This window comes from Triticum urartu, chromosome 2 (genome assembly GCF_003073215.2).
Source record: "Triticum urartu cultivar G1812 chromosome 2, Tu2.1, whole genome shotgun sequence".
Lineage (NCBI taxonomy): Eukaryota > Viridiplantae > Streptophyta > Magnoliopsida > Poales > Poaceae > Triticum > Triticum urartu.
This window is the reverse complement of record NC_053023.1, coordinates 482,867,589-482,892,696: the sequence shown is the minus strand read 5'-3', so window position 1 is coordinate 482,892,696 and position 25,108 is coordinate 482,867,589. Positions and strand designations below refer to the sequence as shown.

Below are 25,108 nucleotides of genomic sequence, written 5' to 3'. Positions count from 1 at the left end.
CGGCGAGTTCGGGGCGGTCGATGTAGCCACTGCATCGTACATCCTATCTAATCCATGGATGGTCTGTGTGCATAAATGAAGTTTTCAGCGGCCAACCTTTTCAAATTAGTAAAATGACAGCCTGCATCAACAGAGATCGTGTCAAAAATAAGAGGAAAAGGTTTATTTCTAAAAAAAGTTTTGCTTGTTTACTTGTAAACTAGGATAAACATGTACTTGCAAACAAAGTTCAAATTTTTAGTCAAAATCATTTGCAAAAAAATTCCCATTCTTGGAAATAAAACAATAAATTATCATTCACTTCGAAGATTACTAAAAGCCGATGCATCGCTACATAGAAGAATCATATTACCTGAAATTCATAAAATGACAAGCTCTGTCAATCTTTGGTCTGCCACGTGCCACCCCAGAATTGAACACAGAGCACTAAGCGCTAGCACTACGGTTGACCTTAACGCTGGCAAATAAGGACTGCAAAAAATTCAACACAAAGTGATGAGAAATATACAAAGCCCACCAAACTTAGCCCATTTTTCCATGTGAAGCAAAAAACTACAACATAGTATGAAACAACAAATGAATCTGAGGTTACCACGTTAGACCATTTAGTATTCCTCGGAATACTATACTGAAAGCTGTTGTATAAATTTTGATCGCCGCGTGTTCCAAACCTTTGCCTACAAGGTTGCAATGCTATTATGAATCATAATATATATGTGGTTTTTTAAACAAAGATTGTACTTAACAGGGCCATGAGAAGAGGATAACAATCGGGTTCTTACCAGCACACACAAAAAGGCAAAAGGCAAGGCAAGCTTTTATCCTTGCTGGCTTAGCAATTGAGTAGAGTAGGGTAGGCAAAAGTGCACTGATGCTAAGTTTTCATCATCACATTAGCTTTAAATGTAGCTGACAAGTTAAAAAATATAGAGCCATCGATTGTACTTCAGAGTGTGATGGTCCACAGATTGCATATGGAAAAACTATATAGCACCAGGAAGTACATACTGAGGAGTTCGTGCAGAAATAAAAGGAAAAAATTGAAGGAAATAGCAAACATGTTTGACATGAGTTCAAAATTGCTTCGGTGTCCAGTTTGAGTGGTACCAAATAGTTGTCGTTAAGCATGAAACCAAAAGTATCTCATCCTTTCGAAGTTGTACTATAACATTACAGGATCATGATTTGGTGGCTTGACCGGTTGATTTGTTAAAATGCTAAATTCATCTCCATCACTTCATCTCCTGGTATTACATTAATATTAACAGAGACCGGAGCCTTGCAGTTGCAAAGCTTCATGGGAAAAGGCAAAACAGTTGAACATGAGTTAACATTATATCCAGTTCTCCTCATGGGCTTGTCTTTATTAGCAGCTGGCTACCTTGTAGTTTACCAGACCTGAAAAATCAAACCAATCTATCAGTGGAACAACTGACATCCATAATTCATCTCGATCAGGAGAGGGCAAACAACTACCAACCAGAGTATTTGTGAGAGTGGACACTATAAAAGGTTGTTCAGCTCCCTTGCTGAACTTAATCTCAGCATTGTTGTTGCCAAACTGCTTGATTAGGATTTTTTTCTCCAGAAGCTCTTAGACCAGATTATCCAAAACCGTCGTCGTTTATCCTAACATAAAAAATCATATCAATCAATGAATATGAAGCCTAGAAGAAAATGAGACGCGATATAGAAGTATAAGTATTCTGTAGTTTCAATCTCACCATAACCGTGCATAATGGCAGCGCCTCAGATTCATGTTAGTGACCACCCTGTAGTGTATGGCGTGAGTTATCGGATGGTTGTGACGGACTGCAGACCGTGTTGGGTGGCATGAGGGCAAGCTGTCCCCACGGCAGAGGCCAAGCTGAGCGGCTCGGGCAGCGAAGGGCGCGGCGGGCGGCTCCCCCGCGGCGAAGTGCGCGGCGGCTCCCGAGGAGAAGGCGCGACGGGTGGCTCCCTAGCGGCGGCTCCCGCGGCTACGAAATTGGTTTGCTTGGTCTCAGTATAGATGAGTTCAGCAATAGAAACTTACTTGGGACTCCGGCGGAGTGGCGGCATGGTGGAGGCGGAGTAGATGAACATGAATATGCTTTGTGAGTAGTTACGTTTGTTCCTGAGGACATGGGAGAAGTCTTGCTATAAGTAGTCATGTGAATTTGGTATTCGTTTGATATTTTGATGAGATGTATGTTGTAATCCCTCTTGTCATGTCATATGAAAATCGACTACATGACACTTCACCATTGTTTGGGCCTAGAGGGGGGCATTGGGAAGTAATAAGTAGATGATGGGTTGCTAGAGTGACAGAAGCTTAAACCCTAGTTTATACGTTTCTTCGTAAGGGGCTGATTTGGATCCATATGTTTCATGCTACGGTTAGGTTTACCTTAATACTTCTGTTGTAGTTGCGGATGCTTGCAATAGGGGTTAATCATAAGTGGGATGCTTGTCCAAGTAAGGGCAGTACCCAAGCACCGGTCCACCCACATATCAAATAATCAAAGTACCAAACGCGAATCATATGAACGTGATGAAAACTAGCTTGACGTCCCATGTGTCCTCGGGAGCGCTTTACTTTATATAAGAGTTTGTCCAGGCTTGTCCTTTGCTACAAAAAGGATTGTGCCATCTTGCTGCACCTTATTTACTTGCATTACTCGTTACTCGTTACAAATTACCTTATCACAAAACTATCTGTTACCGATAATTTCAGTGCTTGCAGAGAATACCTTACTGAAAACTGCTTATCACTTCCTTCTGCTCCTCGTTGGGTTCGACACTCTTACTTATCAAAAGGACTACGATAGATCCCCTATACTTTTGGGTCATCAAGACTCTTTTCTGGCGCCGTTGTTGTGGAGTAAAGCGCCTTTGGTAGGTGGAATTTGGTAAGGAAAAATTTATATAGTGTGCTGAAATTTACTGTCACTTGTTACTATGGAACATAATCCTTTGAGGGACTTATTCGGGGTATCTTCACCCCGACCAGTAGAGCAGAGAGTTGCTCCTCAACCTAATGAACCTACTGAAAATGTTACTTTGAAATTCCTTCGGGTATGATAGAGAAACTACTAGCTAATCCTTTCAGAGGTGATGGAACATTACATCCCGATTTGCACCTAATCTATGTGGATAAAGTTTGTGGATTATTTAAGCTTGCAGGTATGCCCGAGGATGTTATCAAGAAGAAGGTCTTCCCTTTATCTTTGAAGGGAGATGCATTGACATGGCTGAGGCTATGTGATGATATTGGAGCATGGAACTACCACTGATTGAAATTGGAATTTCATCAGAAGTTTTGTCCTATGCATCTTGTTCATCATGATCGTAATTATATATATAATTTTTGGCCTTGGGAAGGAGAAAGCATCGCTCAAGCTTGGAGGAGTCTTAAGTCAATGTTATATTCATGCCCCAATCATGAGCTCTCAAAAGAAATGATTATTCAAAATTTTTATGCTCGGCTTTCTCTCAGTAATCGCTCCATGCTGGATACTTCGTGTACTGGATCTTTTATGATGAAGACTATTGAATCCAAATGAGATTTATTGGAAAGAATTAAACGCAACTTTGAAGATTGGGACCGCGACGAAGGTAAGGAGCCAGGTATAACACCTAAGTTTGATTGTGTTAAATCTTTTATGGATACCGATGTTTTCCGTGAATATAGCACTAAATATGGACTTGACTCTGAGATAGTAGCTTCTTTCTATGAATCCTTTGCTACTCATGTTGATATCCCTAAGGAGAAGTGGTTTAAATATAACCCCCCATTGAAGTAAAAGTAGTTGCACCTATTAAAGTTGAAGAAAAGACTATCACTTATAATAATCCTGTTGTTCCTACTGCTTATATTGAGAAACCACCTATCCCTGTTAGAATAAAGGATCATGCTAAAGATTCAATTGTGGTTGTCGGTGTCAAAACCGGTGGATCTCGGGTAGGGGGTCCCGAACTGTGCGTCTAAGGCGGATGGTAACAGGAGGCAGGGGACATGATGTTTTACCCAGGTTCGGGCCCTCTTGATGGAGGTAAAACCCTACATCCAGCTTGATTATTCTTGATATTATGAGTAGTACAAGAGTTGATCTACCACAAGATCGAAGAGGCTAAACCCTAGAAGTTAGCCTATGGTATGATTGTATGTTGTCCTACAGACTAAAACCCTCCGGTTTATATAGACACCGGAGGGGGCTAGGGTTACACAAGGTCGGTTACAAAGAAGGAGATATACATATCCGTATTGCCTAGCTTGCCTTCCACGCCAAGTAGAGTCCCATCCGGACACGGGACGAAGTCTTCAATTTTGTATCTTCATAGTCCATCAGTCCGGCCAAAGGATATAATCCGGCTGTCCGGATACCCCCTAATCCAGGACTCCCTCAGTAGCCCCCGAACCTGGCTTCAAAGACGATGAGTCCGACGCGTAGTGTTGTCTTTGGCATTGCAAGGCGGGTTCTTCTCCAAATTTCGAATGTTTGTTAAGCAATGTCCGGCCCCATAAATGTTGGACCTCTTGGCTTCTGCGCCCAATAAGGGCTATCTCCCACGCGTCGAATGAATACAAGGCGCCAGGGCGTTTTTACATTCGCCCCCTAGCCAGATAAATAAATTGTCTATTAAAGGGATGGGGATTCTTAGATCCAATCCATATCATCCTCCCCCAGCGAGAATCCATCGGAGCGCGCTTCGGAAAAATCCACTCCAACACGGCCGACCTCCGCAGCTCCTCCTTCCCCCCCTAGCCCTAAGCCCGGTGATTGGGAGAGGTGTTCAGTCCCACACAGTCGGTTAGTCAAACTGCAGACTAAGGGATTTCTCCCTCTAGCGTATATGGTTCCCGTCCGAGCCGGGCTCGCCACCTACAATGGCAGGGAGCAAGCGGAGAGCTTCCCCAGTCCCTCTACAGGGGAGCGGGTATGCCTTGTTCCTTATTTAATAAGGGGACTCGGATTTCCAATTCATCCGTTCCTCTGCGGGCTCCTGGAGTTTTACGGCCTCCAACTGCATAATTTTACCCCTGCTTCCATATTACACATCGCCGGCTATGTTGCCCTTTGCGAGTTATTCCTGGGCTGTGAGGCTCATTTCAAGCTGTGGAGAAGGTTATTTTGCCTCGTCCCCCGCACACAGAAGGGGTCACTTTATCAAGTGGGCGGAGCCGAAATATGGCGCTTTGCTGAAACCGGATACCTGTCCGGTACTCCGAAGAAGATGTCCGAAGAATGGCCTTCGGAATGGTTTTATATGGAGGACGTCCCCCTTCCGGACCCTGTTCGGCGGGGTCTTCCTGAGTTCAACAATGCTCCTCTGAAGAAACGCCGAAGTTGGCGCCCACGGAGCCCCTAGGAGGAAGACAACGGAGAAGTCCTTTACCTGATGAACCGGATTAAAGCGCTGGCCCAATCAGGATTGACAGTAATTGAGGTTATGTCAATATGCATAATGCGGGGAGTGCAGCGACTTCAATATCGAGGGCATCCCCTGTGGTGTTTTAACTGGGGAGGATGATGCCACCCGTTGTGGGCGGAAGGGTCCGGACAACGCTGCTGCTTTAGCAAAAATTCTGTCCGAGTTGTTCAAGGGAGAGGAAGAGGAGTTCATCCGCATCAAGCCACGGGATGGATTCTCCATGTACAACCCTCCAAGCTGGGTGATTTATATCCCCTTACTCCCATTCTTCCCGCACTCTTTGTCGTAGGTACTCACCTTACCATTTTGCGGCAGGAACTGCGAAAAGCCATAAGGGAGGTCAATAGCCCATCTCCACAACCAGAGGACCCTGGCAGGGCCCTTGGTCCCGAACTCGGAGAAGATCCGGACATATTCGTGGAGCTGATAGACCGGCAATTCTATCAATTAAGCTGTGATGACGCCATGGTGGTCATTACGGCCGACTATCCCAGACTGCTTCATGCGTCACACATAAGAAAAACCAAAAATCCCAACCCCAAAAACTAGGATCCCCTTTTAGACACTTCACCTACCATATACATATGGTGTTTTATAGGGAAGGCCTTCGGGATGCCGTGCCGAACCCGCAGCAACTCGCCAGCAAGAGGCACCGAGGCCGGGCAGGCCAAAAAGGAAGGCGGTCAGGACGGAGACGTCGTCGCAGAGGTATGACAAAAACCCCGCTCCATGGTTGTCATCTTTCTCAAAATGTAATGACGTCCATGTTTCTTTAATAGAAAAAACGCTTGCCGGAATATGTCCAGTGAGGCTGCCGATCATGCTTCCACCAGTCGGGCTCCAGGACCGGACATAGAGGCAGAAGCCAACATGGGGCGGACGCCGGATACTCCCCCTACAGAGGATGCGAATAGACTATCCGCTACAAATTCAGAAGTGGGGAGCGCCATGAATCATAGGCGTCACCGAGCCGTACTTCGTGGCGCTTGCTTCTCCCCAGAGGCATTTGATGCTTTCAATTCGGAGACGCGTACCTCCGTGCTGCTCAAAATGGTCTAGCTAGAGCAACGAACCAGTATGTAAGGGATGTACAGGTAAGCAAATCTGACGATTATATGTATCAGTAGCCCCTGAGACTTGAAACAGTTAGCAGAACTGATTTAAGGATCATCTATTGTGCAGGTTCTTACAGGGAAGAATACTCGACTGTCACATGAGCTGGAGGAATGCAAGACCCAACTTCGGGCCGCCGTTGCCGCATTGAAGGAACCTAAAAAGTCCCCAGTAGGTAACATTTGTTTCAAAGAATGATAGGTACCATATAGCGTGCGGCGTGGCTGCAGATCTAACAATAGATATTGCAGATGAATCCAGACAGAATCCGGAGGACCAGCATGCCGTACGATAGCTAAAGGCTGGCGAACGCGTGTTGACTGAGGTCAGACGGGAGAAAAACAATCTACAAGACACCAATACCAAGCTGAGCGTGGAACTGAAAGATGTTCGAGCCCAGCTTGCGGACTCCGAGAAGGAGAATAAGCGGCTTCGACGCGGCATTTTCAGTAAGTGCTTGAATGAACCCTTAAAAGAGGGGATGGCGTAGAAGCCGGCTAACAGAGTTATGTCTGCAGGTATGCTAACGGGTCGTCCCACAGAGGAGATGCCCGGGTCTGCGGGTGATCTTCTATCCGAGCTCTCACAACTGCACGAACAAGTTCGGCAGGTGATGCAAGGTATTTCCTAGGCCTTGTGGCCATCCGTCTCCCTGCCAGAAGGCATTGGAGAGCTTGCGGAGAAGCTCAAGGGAGCACTGCGGCGCTTCCGATTATGGAAGATATCGGCCTGCCGTCAAGGTGCCAGGGAAGCATGGGCCATGGTGAAGACGCGGTATACCAAGAATGACCCGAACCACATGGCCGAGGTCGGACCTGTGGGGCCCGATGGGAAAGAGATCCCCGTTAGCTTAGTGTATGGGCAAGTAGAATTAGCCGCAAAGTATTCCCAACAGGATTGTAGGCTAGACCTCCTGTTGGATGGTATAGAAGAGGAATTTAGACAGTCTACATGACTATGTAATTAAAGTGACATGTATACTGCCTTCTAGCCGGATTGTAGATCATTTGTCATGGCGGACCTTTTCGCTTCAACCTCGGGACCCGATAGTCCGGAGTGTGTCCGAATACCTACTCAGTTATATAAGAACCGGGGTACGCGTGGAAACCAGGCATAGGGGTCATTAGTGCTTGAACAGACAAGTGCCCAACTAGTTATGTTATATAAGAAACATCTTCCAGGGAGAATAGTTCCGTTAGGGGTTCCTTTCCCTGGGTACGCATGCCCTAAAGTGCATGTCCGGACTGCGAGCGGAGACGCAGGCAAAAACATCTGGGGCATATATGGAAAATAAATAAAAATCATCTTTTGTTCGCCGACCGAATATTCCCTTAAGAACGCTAGTTTTCGGCTTCACCCAGTCTGAGGTACACATTCGGCTGACCCGGCAGTAACAATCGCAGAGGTGCTCCCCTTATGCCCTAGCCGAATTAACGAGAACATAGGGCATAAATACAAGAGCCAGGCACCCAGCTTGGCCAAATCTTAAGTCATATCGATGCATATAATGGCGAAGAGAAGGTACATGTGGAAGAATAACACATGTGCGGGGCATGAAGCCCAGATAGATAATTAAGCTTCTGTGTAAGAAGCCCCCGGGTATACGGAGCGTGGTTAGCGCGTCTATAGTGTGCAAGCAAGGCACAAGTTGGCCCTCGAAGGCCTTGAGAAAGAATAAGAGAAAGAAAGAGAAAAAAGACAGATAATGTATATGCAAAAAATGGACAGAGGAAGGAGACGAACATAGAGTCCGGCGCTAGGCATAGAATCTTCGGAGCCTGGCTGCGTTCCATGGGTTCGGCTCAAGTCGATTATTCAATGCATCCCGCAGACGGTATGCTCCACCGATCAAAACTTGGTCAATAATGAAGGGACCTTCCCATTTGGGCTCGAGCTTGTTCTTTTTCTTCTCCGGCGGGCGTAGAACTAACTCGCCAATGTTATAAGTTTTGGCCCATACTTCTCTGCTTTGGTATCTGCGAGCCTGTTGCTGATAGAATGCGAAACGGGCTTTTGCCACGTCGCGCTCCTCCTCCAGGGTGTCCAGACTGTCCTGCCGATCGAGCTCGGATTCTCTTTCTTCGTACATGCGCACTCGAGGTGAGTCATGAATTATGTCACAGGGCAGAACTGCCTCTGCGCCGTACACCATAAAGAAGGGTGTATATCCGGTAGTACGATTCGGCGTGGTCCGCAGCCCCTAGAGTACGGAGTCGAGCTCCTCTACCCAGTGCGTGTTAGACTCCTTTAAGGACCGCACTAATCTGGGTTTGATGCCGCTCATGATAAGACCATTTGCTCGCTCAACTTGGCCGTTGGTTTGTGGGTGATAGACGGAAGCATAATCGAGCTTGATGCCCATGTTGCTGCACCAGAGTTTTACCTCGTCGGCCGTGAAGTTCGTGTCGTTGTCAGTGATGATGCTGTGGGGACGCCATAACAGTTTACAACCCCGGATATGAAGTCTATCACCGGTCCGGATTCGGCTGTTTTAACAGGTTTGGCTTCTATCCATTTGGTGAATTTATCCACCATGACCAGTAAGTATTTTTTCTTGTGGGTTCCCCCGTTTAAGGGGTCCAACCATGTCAAGCCCCCAGACCGTGAAAGGCCAGGTAATGGGGATTGTTTGGAGGGCAGTGGGTGGCATATGGCTTTGGTTTGCAAAAAGCTGGCAACCGGCGCAGCGTTGGACCAAGTCCTGTGCGTCTACCCGGGCCGTCGGCCAATACAAACCTGTACGGAAGGCCTTGCTTACAAGGGCCTGGGCTGCAGCATGGTAGCCTCCGAGTCCGGCGTGAATTTCTGCCAAAAGCTTCCACCCTTCCTCTTCGGAGATGCATCTTTGAAGGACTCTTGTAGTGCTTTTCTTATACAGCGCTCCCTCGTGGACCCTGTAGGCTTTAGATCGCCGCACTATGCAGCGTGCCTCATTTTGGTACTCGGGAAGTTCCTGCCTAGTTAGGTAGGCCAGGAATGGTTCTGTCTCACGGGGCGATGATGGCCATTATTACGTGGGTCCGGACTATTGTTACCGGTGTCCCCTTCCCATACCACGGATGGCTTAAACAGCCTCTCCAAAAAGATGTTGGGGGGGGGACCGCATCGCGTTTTGCGCTGATGCGGGCGAGGATACCCGCTGCCTGATTGTTTTCCCGAGCCACATGGTGAAATTCGAGCCCCTCGAACCAAGCTGACATCTTTAGGACGGTGTTTCGATATGCTGCCATCTTCGGATCCTTGGCATCGAAGTCTCCATTTATTTGGGATATTGCGAGGTTCGAATCCCCACGCACCTCCAGGCATTGAATGCCCATGGAAACTGCCATCCGAAGACCATGTAGCAGGGCTTCGTATTCGGCTGCATTGTTGGAGTCTGTATATAGTATCTACAGTATGTATTGAACCGTATCTCCGGTTGGGGACATAAGGATGATGCCAGCCCCCAGACCAGCCAGCATTTTGGAGCCGTCGAAGTGCATGATCCAATTGGAGTATGCGCCGTACTCTTTAGGGAGTTCGGCTTCCGTCCATTCGGCGACAAAGTCGGCCAATACTTGCGATTTAATGGCTCGCTGTGGTTTGTATGTTATGTCGAACGGGAGGAGCTCAATGGCCCATTTGGCAATCTGGTCCGTGGCGTCGCGGTTGTTTATAATATCATTAAGTGGCACTTCCGAGGCTACTATAATCGAACACTCTTGAAAATAGTGTTGCAGCTTCCGGGATTGCCATGAATACCGCATAGGCTATCTTTTGATAATGTGGGTACTGTGATTTGCATGGAGTGAGGACAGTGGATACATAATATACCGTCTTTTGAAGAGGGAATTTATGTTCCATCCCTTCTTGTTCGACGACGAGAGGCACTGCGCTTACAACCTGATGAGGTTGCCGCAAGTGTATTAACAACAATTGGTTCGCAATGTTTGGCGCGGCCAAGATTGGGTGGTTTGCCAGTATGGCTTTTATTTCTTCCAATCCGGCTGTGGCAGCATCCGTCCACTCGAAGTGTTCGGTGCGCCGAAGGAGGCGATAAAGGGGTAATGCCTTTTCTCCTAAAGCGGGAGATAAAGCGACTTAGATCCGCCACACATCTAGTTAATTTTTGGATTTGTTTGAGGTCTGTTAGGGTAGCCAACTATGACAGAGCTCGGATTTTGGCCGGATTAGCTTCAATTCCTCTACTGGAGACAATGAAGCCCAGGAGCTTTCCGACTGGTACGCCGAAAATGCATTTTTCCGGATTGAGCTTGACGTCGTATTTTTGAGGTTGTCGAATGTGAGCCTCAAGTCGTCTATTAGAGAGTCGACGTGTTTGGTTTTGACGACCACATCATCTACGTATGCCTCTACTGTTTTGCCGATCTGTTTCTCCAGACATGTCTGAATCATGCGCTGATATGTTGCGCCGGTGTTTTTGAGCCCGAAAGGCATTGTGTTGAAACAGAAGGGGCCGTATGGTGTGATAAATGCCGTTGCGGCTTGGTCGGACTCCGCCATCTTGATTTGGTGGTAGCCGGAGTATGCGTCGAGGAAACAGAATGACTCGTGTCCTGCGGTAGCATCGATAATTTGATCAATGCGGGGGAGGGGGAAGGGATCCTTTGGGCAGGCCTTGTTGAGGTCCTTAAAATCGACACACAGGCGCCAGGATTTGTCCTTCTTTGGTACCATCACCAGGTTTGCTAGCCAGTCTGGGTGTTTTATTTCTCTGATGAATCCGGCCTCCAATAACTTGGCTAGTTCCTCTCCCATAGCTTGTCTCTTAGGTTCAGAGAAACGCCGAAGAGTTTGCTTGACTGGCTTGAATCCCTTTAGAATATTGAGGCTGGGCTCGGCCAGCCTGCATGGGATTCCTGGCATGTCTGAGGGGTGCCAGGCGAATATGTCCCAATTCTCGCGCAGGAACTCTTGTAGTGCGGCGTCCACGGCGGGGTTTAACTGTGCCCCGATGGAGGCTGTTTTTGTAGGGTCCGTTGGGTGGACTTGGAATTTGACTATTTCATCCGCTGGTTTAAAAGAGGTGGACTTGGATCTCTTGTCAAGTACCACGTCGTCCCTATCCACTGTGGAGCGTAGCGCAGTTAACTCCTCGGCTGAAAGGGCTTCGGACAATGCCTCGAGGGCCAATGTGGCTGTTTTGTTTTCGGCGTGGAGTGCTGTGTCCGGATCACTAGCGAGAGTGATGATTCCGTTGGGCCCGGGCATTTTGAGCTTCATGTACCCATAATGGGGTATGGCTTGGAAGATCGTGAATGCCTCCCGCCCTAAAAGGGCGTGGTATCCACTACTGAACGGGGCCACTTGGAATGTAATTTCTTCGGACCTATAGTTCACCGGCGTGTCGAATACCACATCTAGTGTGATTTTCCCAGCACAGCGTGCTTCCTGACTGGGGATGATTCCTCTGAAGGTTGTGCTACTTTGCTCAATGCGGTTCCAGTCTATTTCCATTTTTTGAAGAGTTTCCTTATAGATGAGGTTCAATCCACTGCCTCCGTCCATGAGTACTTTGGTGAGTCGAAAGACGTACACAATTGGACTCAGGACCAGTGCAGCTAGTGCTCGGGCTGTTTGGAATTTAGGTTCGTCACGGGCATTGAAGGTAATAGCCGTGTCACTCCATGGATTCATTGCTTCCACGTGGTAGATTTCGGCGAGGCTGCGGAGTGTTCGCTCGCGCCTATTATTTGATGCGAAGGTTTCAAAGACTGTTAATACCATATTGTTGTCCACGGGATAATGCTCTGTGGCATTTGGGATGAGAAGATCCTCACCACTTTTGGCCACCTGCCGGAGTACCCAACATGCTCTAAGGCTGTGTGTTGGTATGTTATCCGCTATACTATGAATTTTGCAGGGTCCGTTGAGCCATCCCTCCAATACGGTTCCATGCCCTGTAGAGGGTTTTTGTTTCTTTGCAACTAACTTGGGTGTCTTATGATAGTGCACCCTTTTACTTCGGACTGGGTGTATATTCCGAGCCGGATTATCCCAAAATTTCGTTTCGGTTTTCCAGGCACTTTCCATCGCACAGTACTTTCGTACTATGGACGCCAAGTCAGCGAAGCGTGATATGTCACAGCGACTTAAGGCGTTAAGGATTCCTTGTCTGTGCAATTATTGCAATAAAATGAGACTGCGTCTTCCTCGCGATAGTCCTTAACCTTGTTCATCACAAGGAGGAATCTGGCCCAATAATGATGTACTGTTTCATGGGGCTCTTTCCTGATGTGGGAAAGATCGTTTATGTCTGGGTGGCTGGGTGGATTTGAGTACGAACCCCTACCTGATCTGAGACCCAGGGGCCGAGGAGTTTCCGATCTTGGAAGTTCGGATTCCGGGATGTTGCCCGATAAGTCTGGCCCGCTGCCTGACTCTAGGTTCAGGGCTTGGGTGATGTCCTCCCGTAAACGGGTATCAGGCTCGGAGAGCTCAGGAATCCGGACATAGTTAGTCCTCAGGGTAGAGGAAAAATCGCCACATTGTTCCTCCACCACCGCAATATGATGGGTGACCGGTGGAGAATTAATCTCCCTCTGATCGGGTTTAAGCCCAATCCGATCGTAGTCTGTAGAGACTCTGAAGGCGGCGATACAATCCAAGAGTTCGTTTAGGGAAGAGGGCTCTATTGGATCCATCTGCTCGGCGAATTCCGGGCCGACGTGGAGGCTGTTTTTGATGACCCGAGAAGTCATCGTCGGTGCAGCGGCCGAACTGGCGGTCATGACGAAACTGCCAAGCCGGCGAGTTTGGCCGACAGCCAGGGCTCCTCCGGCAGTAATTTTGTTTTCAACAATGAGACAAGGCATCCTTCCTCATGGCGACGACACAGTGGAACTCTCAATGAAAGCACCAATGTCGGTGTCAAAACCGGCGGATCTCGGGTAGGGGGTCCCGAACTGTGCATCTAAGGCGGATTGTAACAGGAGGCAGGGGACACGATGTTTTACCCAAGTTCGAGCCCTCTTGATGGAGGTAAAACCCTACATCCTGCTTGATTATTCTTGATATTATGAGTAGTACAAGAGTTGATCTACCATGAGATCCGAGAGGCTAAACCCTAGAAGCTGGCCTATGGTATGATTGTATGTTGTCCTACGGACTTAAACCCTCCGGTTTATATAGACACCGGAGGGGGCTAGGGTTACAAAAGGTCGGTTACAAAGGAGGAGATATACTTATCTATATTGCCTGGCTTGCCTTCCACGCCAAGTAGAGTCCCATCCGGACACGAGACGAAGTCTTTAATCTTGTATCTTCATAGTCCATCAGTCCGGCGAAAGGATATAATCCAGCTTTCCGGATACCCCCTAATCCAGGACTCCCTCAGTGGTCAACAAAAGTAATATTAAGACGCCTAAACCCCCTGAGCAAATTAAAGTTGAACCTAGTATTTCTATGGTTAAAGATCTCTTGTTCGATAATATTGATGGGCATGTTATTTACTTCTGTAATGAATTTGCTAGAATTGCTAGACCAGATACTAGAAATAAACATAGACTTGTTGTAGGCATGCCTCTTATTTCTGTTAAAATAGGAGATCATTGCTATCATGGCTTATGTGATATGGGTGCTAGTGCAAGTGCAATACCTCATTCCTTATACCAAGAAATTATGCATGCTATTGCACCTACTGAGATAGAAGAGATAGATGTTAGAATTAAGCTTACCAATAGAGATACTATTTCACCAGTTGGGATTGTTAGAGATGTTGAAGTCTTGTGTGGGAAAACTAAATATCCTGCTGATTTTCTTGTTCGTGGTTCCCCAGAAGATGACTTTGGTCCCATTATATTTGGTAGACCCTTCTTGAATACTGTTAATGCTAAGATAGACTGCAACAAGGATATTGTTTCTGTTGGTTTAGGGGATATGTCGCATGAGTTTAATTTTGCTAAATTTCGTAGACAATCCCATGATAAAGAATTGCCTAGTAAAGATGAAATTATTGGTCTTGCTTCTATTGCTGTGCCTCCTACTGATCCTTTAGAACAATATTTGCTAGACCATGAAAATGATATGTTTATGAATGAAAGAAGGGAAATAGACGAAGTATTCTTTAAAGATGGACCTATTTTGAAACACAACTTGCCTGTTGAAATCCTAGGGGATCCCCCTCCACCTAAGGGTGATCCCGTGTTTGAGCTTAAACCTTTACCTGATACTCTCAAATATGCTTATCTTGATGAGAAAGAGATATATCCTGTTATTATTAGTGCTAACCTTTCAGAGCACGAAGAAAAGAAATTATTGAAAACTCTGAAGAAGCACCATGCTGCTATTGGATATACTCTCGATGATCTTAAGGGCATCAGTCCCACTTTATGCCAGCACTAAATAAAATTGGAGAAGGATGCTAAACTGGTTATCAATCACCAACGACGGTTAAATCCTAAGATGAAAGAAGTGGTAAGAAAAGAAATACTAAAGCTTCTGGAGGCAGGTATAATTTATCCCGTTGCTGGTAGTCAGTGGGTAAGTCCTGTTCATTGTTTCCTTAAGAAGGGAGGCATTGCTGTTGTTCCTAATGATAAATATGAATTGATCCCACAAAAAATTGTTACTGGTTATAGAATGGTAATTGATTTCCACAAATTAAATAAAGCTACTAAAAAGGATCATTACCCTTTACCTTTTATTGATCAAATGCTAGAAAGAATCCAAGCATACACATTTTTTCTTTCTAGATGGTTATTCTCGTTTCTCTCAAATACCTGTGTCAAAAGAGGATCAAGAAAAGACAACTTTTACTTGCCCTTTCGGTACCTTTGCTTATAGACGTATGCCTTTTGGTTTATGCAATGCACCTTCTACTTTTCAAAGATGTACGAATGCTATATTCTCTAACTTTTGTGAAAAGATTGTTGAGGTTTTCATGGATGACTTCTCTGTTTACGGAACTTCTTTTGACGATTGCTTAAGCAACCTTGATCGAGTTTTGCAGAGATGTGAAGAAACTAATCTTGTCTTGAATTGGGACAAGTGCCACTTTATGGTTAATGAAGGTATTGTCTTGGGGCATAAAATTTCTTAAAGAGGTATTGAAGTTGATAAAGCTAAGGTTGATGCTATTGATAAGATGCCGTGTCCCAAGGACATTAAAGGTATAAGAAGTTTCCTTGGTCATGTTGGTTTTTATAGGAGGTTCATTAAGGACTTTTCTAAAATCTCTTGGCCTCTGACTATTCTCTTACAAAAAGATGTTCCTTTTGTCTTTGATGATGATTGTGTAGAAGCATTTGAAATACTTAAGAAAGCTTTGATTTCTGCACCTATTGTTCCTCCTGATTGGAATTTTACCATTTGAAATTATGTGTGATGCTAGTGATTATGCTGTAGGGCTGTTCTAGGACAAAGAGTTGATAAGAAATTAAATGTTATCCAATATGCTAGTAAAACTCTAGACAATGTGCCCAGAGAAATTATGCTACTACTGAAAAAGAATTTTTAGCAGTTGTATTTTGCTTGTGATAAGTTGAAACCTTATATTGTTGTTTCTAAAGTAACTATTCACACTGATCATGCTGCTATTAAATATCTTATGGAAAAGAAATATGCTAAACCTAGACTTATTAGATGGGTTCTCTTGCTACAAGAATTTGATTTGCATATTATTGATAGAAAGGGAGCTGAGAACCCCGTTGCAGACAACTTATCTAGGTTAGAGAATGTTCTTGATGACCCACTACTATTGATGATAGCTTTCCTGATGAACAATTAAATGTCATAAATGCTTCGATACTGCTCCATGGTATGCTGATTATGCTAATTACATTGTTGCTAAATTTATACCACCTAGTTTCACATACCAAAAGAAAAAGTTCTTCTATGATTAAGACATTACTTCTGGGATGACCCACATCTTTATAAAGAAGGAGTAGATGGTGTTATTAGACGTTGTGTACCTGAGCATGAACATGAACAGATCCTATGCAAGTGTCACTCTGAGGCTTATGGAGGACACCACGCTGGAGATAGAACTGCACATAAGGTATTGCAATCCGGTTTTTATTGGCCTACTCTCTTCAAGGATGCCATAGTTTGTCTTGTCTTGTGATGAATGTCAAAGAATTGGTAATATTAGTAGACGTCAAGAAATGCCTATGAATTATTCACTTGTTATTGAACCATTTGATGTTTGGGGCTTTGATTATATGGGACCGTTTCCTTCCTCTAATGGGTATACACATATTGTTGATAGAAAGGGAGCTGAGAACCCCGTTGCAGACAACTTGTCTAGGTTAGAGAATGTTCTTGATGACCCACTACCTATTGATGATAGCTTTCCTGATGAACAATTAGCTGTCATAAATGCTTCTGTACCTCCATGGTATGCTGATTATGCTAATTATATTGTTGCTAAATTTATACCACCTAGTTTCACATACCAGCAAAAGAAAAAGTTCTTCTATGATTTAAGACATCTACTTCTGGGATGACCCACATCTTTATAAAGAAGGAGTAGATGGTGTTATTAGACGTTGTGTACCTGAGCATGAACAGAATAGATCCTACGCAAGTGTCACTCTGAGGCTTATGGAGGACATGATATGTCTCCGTCGTATCTACTTTCCAAACACTTTTGCCCTTGTTTTGGACTCTAACTTGCATGATTTGAATGGAACTAACCCGGACTGACGCTGTTTTCAGCAGAATTGCCATGGTGTTATTTATGTGCAGAAACAAAAGTTCTCGGAATGACCTGGAAACTTCACGGAGACTATTTTTGGAAATAATAAAAAATACTAGCAAAAGATCAAGACTAGGGGGCCCACACCCTAGCCACGAGGGTGGGGGCGCGCCCCCTACCTCATGTGGGCCCCCTGGAGCTCCTCCGACCTCAACTCCAACTCTATATATTCGTGTTCGGAGAGAAAAAAATCAGGGAGAAAGATTCATCGCGTTTTACGATATGGAGCCGCCAAGCCCTAAACTCTCTCGGGAGGGCTGATCTGGAGTCCGTTCGGGGCTCCGGAGAGGGGAATCCGTCGTCATCATCAACCATCCTCCATCACCAATTTCATGATGCTCACCGCCGTGCGTGAGTAATTCCATCGTAGGCTTGCTGGACGGTGATGGGCTTGGATGAGATTTATCATGTAATCGAGTAGTTTTGTTAGGGTTTGATCCCTAGTATCCATTATGTTCTGAGATTGATGTTGCTATGACTTTGCTATGCTTAATGCTTGTCACTAGGGCCCGAGTGCCATGATTTCAGATCTGAACCTATTATGTTTTCATGAATATATGTGAGTTCTTGATCCTATCTTGCAAGTCTATAGTCACCTACTATGTGTTATGATCCGGCAACCCCGAAGTGACAATAATCGGGACCACTTCCGGTGATGACCGTAGTTTGAGGAGTTCATGTATTCACTATGTGTTAATGCTTTGGTCCGGTACTCTATTAAAAGGAGGCCTTAATATCCCTTAGTTTCTGCTAGGACCCCGCTGCCACGGGAGGGTAGGACAAAAGATGTCATGCAAGTTCTTTTCCATAAGCACGTATGACTATATTCGGAATACATGCCTACATTACATTGATGAATTGGAGCTGTTCTGTGTCACCCTAGGTTATGACTGTTACATGATGAACCGCATCCGGCATAATTCTCTATCACTGATCCATTGCCTACGAGCTTTCCATATATTGTTCTTCGCTTATTTACTTTTCCGTTTGCTATTGTTACATCACTACAAAATACCAAAAACATTATTTTTGCTACTTTACCACTACTATCATATTACTTTGCTGCAGATACTAAGTTTCCAGGTGTGGTTGAATTGACAACTCAGCTGCTAATACTTGAGAATATTCTTTGGCTCCCCTTGTGTCGAATCAATAAATTTGGGTTGAATACTCTACCCTCGAAAACTGTTGCGATCCCCTATACTTGTGGGTTATCAAGACTATTTTCTGGGATTATGACTGTCACTTGGGATTTATATCTGCTTATCTATGAAGAACTTGAAAGATCCAAGAACCAAGATTTATACCTCAACTACGAGGGGAGGTAAGGAACTGTTATATACGCAGAAACCAAGATTTACCTCAACTACGAGGGGATGGTAAGGAACAGCTCTGCACTTGATTCACCTTCTGTTTTGAGTAAGCTTGCGACACCTAACCTCCTTCTGCTATTAATTATGATATGTTGCATGTTATTGATGATGCCACTTCTACTATGCATGATACTTATGATGAAACTACTTCTATGCTTGATACTACTGTGCCACTTGGTGAATTTCTTGATGAACAACTTGCTAGGGCTAGAGAGAATGAAATTATTGAAACTGATAATATTGATGAAAGTGATGATGAAGATTCTCCCCCTAGATATGAAATGTTTTTCTCAAGGTTATGTTATGGATGAAGAAACTGCTAGAGTCTTTCTTGCTTGCAATGATAGGACTGATCTTAAGAAATTATTAGCTAAGCTGAAACAAAAAACTTTGAATGCTAGAATGAAATATGATCCTGCTTATGCTACTTCACCTATCTTGTTACTGATAAGGATTATGATTTCTCTGTTGATCCTAGATATTACTTTAGTTGAATCTGATCCTTTTATGGCTATGAATCTGAAACTGTTGTGGCACATCTTACTAAATTAAATGATATAGCCACCCTGTTCACTAATGATGAGAGATCTCGCTACTTTTATATCCTTAAAATATTTCCGTTCTCATTAAAGGGTGATGCTAAGATATGGTTTAATTCTCTTGATCCTGGTTGTGTGCGTAGTCCCCAGGATATGATTTATTACTTCTCTGCTAAATATTTCCCTGCTCATAAGAACAAGCTGCTTATATATATATATAATTTTGTGCAAATTGAATAAGAGAGTCTCCCACAAGCTTGGGGGAGGCTTCTCCAATTACTTAATGCTTTGCCTGATCATCCTCTTAAGAAAAATGAAATACTTGATATCTTTTATAATGGACTAACCGATGCTTCCAGAGATTACCTGGATAGTTGTGGTTCTGTTTTCAGGGAAAGAACACAGGATGAAGCTGAAATTCTATTGAATAATATGTTGACAAATGAAAATAATTGGACACTTCCTGAGCACCATGAGCCTATTCCTAAACCAACTCCGAAGAAAAGGGGTGTTCTATTTCTCAGTCCTGAAGATATGCAAGAGGCAAAGAAATCTATGAAAGAAAGGGTATTAAAGCTGAAGATGTTAAGAATTTACCTCCTATTGAAGAAATACATGGTCTTAATTTACCCTATTGAAGAAATACATGGTTTGATAACCACACAGGTAGTAAAGGTAAATTCTCTCTATAGATATGATAAAGCTGAAATCCCATTTACTAAGTTTGCTAGCCCATGCTTAGATGAGTTTGATAAATTTATGGTTAAGCAAGAAGACTTCAATGCTTATTTTGGTAGAGAATTAAAACACGGTGCTGATATGCTTGAACACTTGGGTGATTATATGGCTAATGTCAAAGGTGAAACTTTAAACTTATTAGTAAACATGCTTCTATGGTTACCACTCAAGTAGAACAAGTACTTAAAGCTCAAAGATGATTTGCTCAATGAATTGAATAGTAAGAAGCTAACATGCGCTGTGAGGTAGACTGAGTACGGGAGACCTAGTAGAACAGCGTGAAGGTCGTCGCAGGGGACGGGGGCTGCATGGCTTGCTGAGTTTGCATGCGACGATGCGCACTGATGAGATGAAGAGTCAACCACAGTTAGAGAACTTGCCCAAAGTGAACAAGTACTTAAGCCAATGAAAATTTGGCTCCTAGTTGAACCATGAACTGTAAACAGGTGATTAGACAAAAATCATACAGGCGGGAGACATCTCATTAAGCTGTTAGGATGACGACGTACGTCTCGATTATCCACCAGGAAGCACGGTTTGGTTAGATCACAAAAGATGATGTTCGAATCACTATACAGCGGCAACGAAAGCCAGGGCGAGGCTTGGATCCCGTGGACTAGGCGTGCGAGGCAAACCTACGTTGCTCGAATTGAGTAAGATAATGACTATGGCTGTTAGAGTGGCTACTAGAACTGGTAAAATGACTCAGGAACCTTTGTATCCTGAAGGCCACCCTAAGAGAATTGAGCAAGATTCTCAGAGAAATAATATAGATGCACCTAGTCCTTCTAAAAGGAAGAAAAAGAAAAATGATAGGACTTTGCATGCTTCTAGTGAACCTATTGCTGAAACACCTGAGAATCCAAATGATATTTCTATTTCTGATGCTGAAACACAATCTGGTAATGAACCTGAAACTAGTGATAATGTTAATGATGATGCTCAACCTAGCAATGATAATGATATAGAAATTGAACCTGCTGTTGATCTTGATAACCCACAATCAAAGAATCAACGTTATGATAAGAAAGACTTTGTTGCTAGGAAACATGGTAAAGAAAGAGAACCATGGGTTCAGAAACCCATGCCTTTTCCTCCCAAACCATCCAAGAAAAAGGATGATGAGGATTTTGAGTGCTTTGCTGAAATGATTAGACCTATCTTTTTGTGTATGCGTTAACTGATATGCTCAAAATGAATCCTTATGCTAAGTACATGATAGAAATTGTTACTAATAAAAAAAAGATACCGGAAGCTGAAATTTCCACCATGCTTACTAATTATACTTTTAAGGGTGGATACCTAAGAAACTTGGAGATCAGGAGTACCAACTATACCATGCTCCATTAAAAGAAACTATGTTAAAACTGCTTTATGTGATCTTGGAGCCGGTGTTAGTGTTATGCCTCTCTCTTTATATCGTAGACTTGATTTGAATAAGTTGACACCTACTTGAAATATCTTTGCAAATGGCTGATAAATCAACTGCTATACCTGTCGGTATTTGTGAGGATGTGCATGTTGTAGTTGCAAACGTTACTATTTTAACATACTTTGTTATTCTCGATATTCCCGAGGACAATAGTATGTCTATTATTGTTGGAAGACCCTTTTTGAATACTACAGGGGCTGTTATTGATTGCAACAAGGGCAATGTCACTTTTCATGTTAATGGTAATGAGCATACGGTACACTTTACGAGGAAACAACCTCAAGTTCATAGTATAAATTCTATTGGAAAAATTCCATCGATTATTTTTGGAGGTTTTGAATTTCCTCTTCTACTGTCAAGAAGAAATATGATATTCTAATTGTTGGGGAGGTGCATATCCCCGTTGAGGTAACCTAGTGTTATTCGAAAATTCTCCGGTTCCATGTTATTCGGAATGAGTTTGTTAACAAGACCTGATCAACCTTGTTAGTGTATTCCTTTTTATGAGCATGAGATGGATGAATTTAGAAGACACAACTCTCTGTACCCTCCTTTTACTTTCTGTTATTTATATTAAATAAAGAAAAATAATAATATTTTCTATCTGTTATCTGAATTATCCATGCAATATAAAAATACCCCGAAAATAAAAGTTCTCCAAATGCCCTGAAATTTAAATATGATTTTTTCTGGAATATTTCAGAATATTTGGCACTGAGAACACAACAGGGGGGCATCCACCTGGCCACGAGGGTGGAGGGCATTCCCCCTGCCTCGTGGGCCCATGGTGGCCCTCCTCCACTTATTCCTACACCCACACACTCCTTCTTTCTCCCACAAACACCATTATCCAGCTCAAGCACGAGTTCTAGCCCCTTTTGCTGCGATTTTCGATCTCCTTGCTCAAAGCACCTCTCACAAAACTGCTTGGGGGGATTGTTCCTTCGTATGTGACTCCTCCATTAGTCCAATTAGGTTTTGTTCTAGTGCTTTATTCATTGGAAATTTGTGCTGCCTAGGTGACCATGTTCTTGAGCTTGCATGTCAAATTTATGTGGTTCCAAGTAGTTTTGATGCATGATATAGGCTCTAGGCACTTGTAGGAGTAGTTGCTATCAATTTTGTTGAGTTTGGTTCACTTTTATTTTGAAGTTACTAAAAATTTCAGAGGAAGAAATATGTTTAGGAAAATGTACCAAGGTGGCTCTTCAAGGAAATAAGAACCCAGGCTTGCAATGCGTGATGCTGATGATGAGCCACCAAGGGACGCTGTCGGTGTCAAAACCGGCGGATCTCGGGTAGGGAGTCCCGAACTGTGCGTCTAAGGCGGATGGTAACAGGAGGCAGGGGACACGATGTTTTACCCAGGTTCAGGCCCTCTTGATGGAGGCAAAACCCTACGTCCTGCTTGATTGTTCTTGATAATATGAGTAGTACAAGAGTTGATCTACCACGAGATCAGGGAGGCTAAACCCTAGAAGCTAGCCTATGGTATGATTATATGTTGTCCTATGGACTAAAACCCTCCGGTTTATATAGACACTTGAGGGGGCTAGGGTTTACCCCAGGTCGGTTACAAAGGAGGAGATATACATATCCGTATTGCCTAGCTTGCCTTCTACGCCAAGTAAAAGTCCCATCCGGACACGAGACGAAGTCTTCAATCTTGTATCTTCATAGTCCAACAGTCCGGCCAAAGGATATAGTCCGGCTGCCCGGAGACCCCCTAATCCAGGACTCCCTCAGTAGCCCCTGAACCAGGCTTCAATGACGTCAAGTCCGACACGCAGTATTGTCTTCGGCATTGCAAGGCGGGTTCTTCTCCAAATTTTGAATGCTTGTTAAGCAGTGTCCGGCCCCATAAATGTTGGACCTCTTGGCTTTTGTGCCCAATAAGGGCTATCTTCCACGCGTCGAATGAATACGAGGAGCCAGGGTATTTTTAAATTCGCCCCCTAGCCAGATAAATAAATTGTCTATTAAAGGGATGGGGATTCTTAGATCCAATCCATATCATCCTCCCCCAGCGAGAATCCATCGGAGCGCGCTTTGGAAAAATCCACTCCAGCATGGCTGACCACCTTAGCTCCTCCTCCCGCCCCCATAGCCCTAAGCCCGGTGATTGGGAGAGGTGTTCTGTCCCACACAGTTGATTAGTCGAACTGCAACTAAGGGATTTCTCCCTCCAGCGTATATGGTTCCCGTCCAAGCCGGGCTCGCCACCTACAATGGCGGGGAGCAAGTGGAGAGCTTCCCCAGTCCCTCTACGGGGGAGCGGGTATGCCTTGTTCCTTACTTATTAAGGGGACTCAGATTTCCAATTCATCCGTTCCTCCACGGGCTCCTGTAGTTTTACGGCCTCCAACTGCATAATTTCACCCCGGCTTCCATATTACACATCACCGGCTACGTTGCCCTCTGCGAGTTATTCCTGGGCTGCGAGGCTCATTTCGAGCTGTGGAAAAGGTTATTTTGCCTCGTCCCCCGCACATAGAAGGGGTCACTTTATCAAGTGGGCAGAGCCGAAATATGGCGCATCGCCGAAACCGGATACCTATCCGGTACTCCGAAGAAGACGTCCAAGGACTGGCCTTCGGAATGGTTTTATATGGAGGACGTCCCCCTTCCAGACCCTGTTCGGCGGGGTCTTCCTGAGTTCAACAATGCTCCTCTGAAGAAATGCCGAAGCTGGCACCCATGGAGCCCCCAGGAGGAAGACAACGGAGAAGTCCTTTACCTGAAGAACCGGATTAAAGCGCTGGCTCAATCAGGATTGACAGTAATCGAGGTTATGTCAATATGCATAATGCGGGGAGTGCAGCCACTTCAATATCAAGGGCACCCACTGTGGTGTTTTAACGGGGAAGATGATGCCACCCGTTGCAGGCGTAAGGGTCCGGACAACGCTGCTACTTAGGAAAAATCATGTCTGAGTTGTTCAAGGGAGAGGAAGAGGAGTTCATCAGCATCAAGCGACGGGATGGATTCTCCATGTACAACCCTCCAAGCTGGGTGAGTTATATCTCCTTACTCCCATTCTTCCCACATTCTTTGTCGTAGGTACTCACCTTGCCATTTTACGGCAGGAACTACGAAAAGCCATAAGGGAGGTCAACAGCCCATCCCCACAACCAGAGGACCCCGACCGGGCCCTCAGTCCCGGACTCGAAGAAGATCCGGACATATTCGTGGAGCTGATAGACCGGCAATTCTATCAATTGAGCTGTGATGACGCCATGGTGGCCATTAGGGCCAACTATCCCGGACTACTCCCTGCGTCGCACATAAGAAAAACCAAAATCCCAACTCCAAAAACTAGGATCCCCTTTTAGACACTTCACCTACCATATACATATGGTGTTTTACAGGGAAGGCATTCGGGACGCCATGCCGAACCCGCAGCAACTCGCCAACAAGAGGCACCGAGGCCGGGTAGGGCAAAAAGGAAGGCGGTCAGGACGGAGACGCCGTCGCAGAGGTATGACAAAAACCCCGCTCCGTGGTTGTCGTCTTTCTCAAAATGTAATGACATCCATGTTTCTCTAATGGAAAAAACGCTCGCCGGAATATGTTCGGTGAGGCTGCCGATCATGCTTCCACCAGTCGGGCTCCAGGACCAGACATAGAGGCGGATGCCGACATGGGGCGAACGCCGGATACTCCCCCTATAGAGGATGCAGGTAGACTATCCGCTACAAATTCAGAAGTGGAGAGTGCCATGAATCATAGGCGTCGCCGGGCCATACTCCGTGACGCTTGCTTCTCACCAGAGGCATTTGATGCCTTCAATTCTGGAGACGCG

The 25,108-nt window shown here is 44.8% G+C and overlaps 1 long non-coding RNA gene across 1 annotated transcript; it reads right to left on the bottom strand.

The window, feature by feature from the left end:
* On the bottom strand, positions 1-2,071 carry LOC125541702. Its single transcript, XR_007297624.1, has 5 exons — positions 1,725-2,071; positions 1,481-1,629; positions 593-1,398; positions 353-471; positions 1-121 (listed from the first exon to the last, which is right to left on the bottom strand). It is a non-coding gene; the product is annotated as an uncharacterized LOC125541702 (long non-coding RNA).
* Between the last annotated feature and the right edge of the window lie 23,037 nt (positions 2,072-25,108).